The sequence below is a fragment of the Lygodium microphyllum genome, chromosome 18 (genome assembly GCF_053477565.2).
Source record: "Lygodium microphyllum isolate KBCC chromosome 18, Lygodium_microphyllum_v1.1.10, whole genome shotgun sequence".
In the NCBI taxonomy this organism is placed as follows: domain Eukaryota; kingdom Viridiplantae; phylum Streptophyta; class Polypodiopsida; order Schizaeales; family Lygodiaceae; genus Lygodium; species Lygodium microphyllum.
This window is the reverse complement of record NC_141152.1, coordinates 25,945,684-25,948,456: the sequence shown is the minus strand read 5'-3', so window position 1 is coordinate 25,948,456 and position 2,773 is coordinate 25,945,684.

The following is a 2,773-nucleotide window of genomic DNA, read 5'->3' as shown; positions in this document are numbered from 1 at the left end:
CAATACCAAGGTCGTGAACCAAACAACCTAACAAAATGGCCTCCTTGCAAGGCTCAGTGGCTGTAACATACTTAGCTTCAATGGTGGAAAGAGCCGTACACTTTTGCACCCTGGACATCCAAGAGATAGCACCTCCAACATAGGTGAACACATAGTCAGAAGTGGACTTCCTACTATCTACATGTTCTGCATAATCAGAGTTAGTATACCCCACGACTCCTATATCCTGACTGCCATAGCATATGCACATATCTGCATTACCCAATCAATGTACCTCATGATACCCTTCACGACATCCCAATGCTTCTTGCTAGGTGTAGCCATATAGAGTACCACAACACCAACTGCAAAGGCAATATCTAGACGAGTGACTATCATGGCATACATAAGATTGCCCACTGCGGATGCATAGGGAATCTTGGCCATCTCGACCCTCTGCTCATCTATCTGCGGACAATCTGCGTGTGATACATTCACATAAGAAGGCAATGGACAACCAATAGGCTTCACGTCTTGCATACGGAAGCGCTCAAGGACTTTATGAATGTACTCCCTCTGTGACAAGTAAAGGAGTCCCTGATGTCTGTTGCATCTAATGCGCATACCAAGTATGTGAGATGCATGTCCTAAATCCTTCATCTCAAATCTCTTCTTGAGCTGAGCCTTAAGAGCATCTAGCTCATCATGAGCTTTCCCTGCTAATAGCATGTCATCCACATAGAGTACCAAAATAAGCAAATATCCATCATGGGCTTTCTTCATATACAAGCACAGATCCATAGTACTACGAATGTAGCCCTGTGACCGCATAAAAGCATCAAACTTATGGTACCATTCCCTAGGTGCTTGCTTCAAGCCATAAAGACTTTTCTTCAACCTGCACACTAGGTGCTCCCTGCCAAGCTCTGCAAAGCCCTTAGGCTGCTCCATGTAAACTCATCATGTAAATCTCCATGTAAAAATGTCGTCTTGACATCCATTTGTTACAAGTCCATGTCAAGCTACACGACTAAGACCAAAACCAAGCAAAGGGTAGTCATCTTAACCATAGGAGAATGAACTTCATCAAAGTCAACTTCATGCTCCTGTTTAAAACCCTTAGCAGCAAGTTCTAGCCTTGTATGCTGGCTTGGGGTGTCCAGGGGTACTTTTCAGCTTGTACACCCACTTGCATGGCAGAGCCTTCTTGCCAGTAGGCAAGGAAACCAAATCCCAAGTCTCATTCTTATGCAAGGAGTCTCTCTCAAACTGCATAGCCCTCTCCTAGGAGTGACTATCACCCCTATCCATAGCCTCATCATAAGTGAAAGACTATCCTACATCTGTAACCAAGACATAATGCATCGAGGGCTGAAATCTGTCAAGGGGGCATCTATCTCTAGTAGAATGCTGCACTGTAGGCTCTGCTGCCTGCTCAATATTCTGTCTAACATCTTGGCCATGAGTATCTATTGCAAGCTGTACAGCTGGCTATACGGGAGCACGTGGCTCCTCCTGAAATATAACCCTACATATCTCCATGACTCTCTTAGGCTGCCTATGCATCTTGTATTTATGGAAGACTACATCATGGCTGTGGATAACTTTCCATGCCTGCGGATCCCATAGACGATAAACCATCTCTCCTGCATCTCCATAACCAAGGAATATTCATTTAACACTCTTAGGATCCAATTTGTTACACTTGTCCTAAGCACATGGCAAAATGTCTCACATCCAAAGACACATAAATGCACATAAGAGGGAGGCTTTCCTGTCCATACCTCTTCTGCAATCTAAAAATCAATGTCACTACACAAGGCGATCCATTAATGATATGCATGGCAGTCGTAGCTGCCTCAGCCCAAAAGTGCTAGGGGAGGCCTACATGGCTAAGCATATTGTGAACCCTTTCGTGGATGGTCCTATTCATCCGCTAAGCCATACCATTTTGGGGATGGGTGTAAGGGGTGGTCAATTGATGCTTAATACCCCTCCCATCACATAATTGCTCAAAATCATATGATACATATTCGCCCCCATTATCTGTCCTAAGGCATTTCAGACTGTGCCCATATTGATTTTTTGCCAAAGCAAGCCATCTCTGAAAAATTGTCAAGACATTGTGTTTGATGAGATAAGCCCATACCTTACGTGAAAAATCATCTATGAAGGTAACAAAATACTTCACACCACCCAAAGACTAACAGAGCATGGGCTCACAGACATCAGAATGAACCAAAGTCAAGGGCTCACTCATGTGTGACATACCAGACTTCTTATGCATAGATCTAGTCTGCCTGCCATAAAGACAATGATTACAATAATCAAAATGAGAATAGTCAAGGGGCGATAAGTACTACAACTAGAAAGCATTTTCATTCACTTAATGGACATGTGCCCCAAACGGGAATTCCAAAGAGATACATGAGGTAAAGACCCCACAGACAAAGCATGATCAACTGTAGATCAATAAACAACTAAGGGGTAGAGACTGCCAGCCTTGGCACCTCTTGCAAGCACAAGCCTGCCATGAGTAATCTTCCATGCAAAGTCTCCAAAAGATACATGATATCCCGCGTCATCAAGCTGTCCACCGGTGGACATGAAACTATGTGTCAATGCAGGTACTTGATGTGCATCGTGCATAACAAAACTGTTGCCAGAGGGAAACTGTAGCCTAACATTACCAATGCCGACAATCTCAAGAGACTTGTCATCACCCAAGTGCACAGAACCCGAAACAGAACGGTATAAATGGAACCACTCTTGGCAAGGTGTCACATGAAAGGAT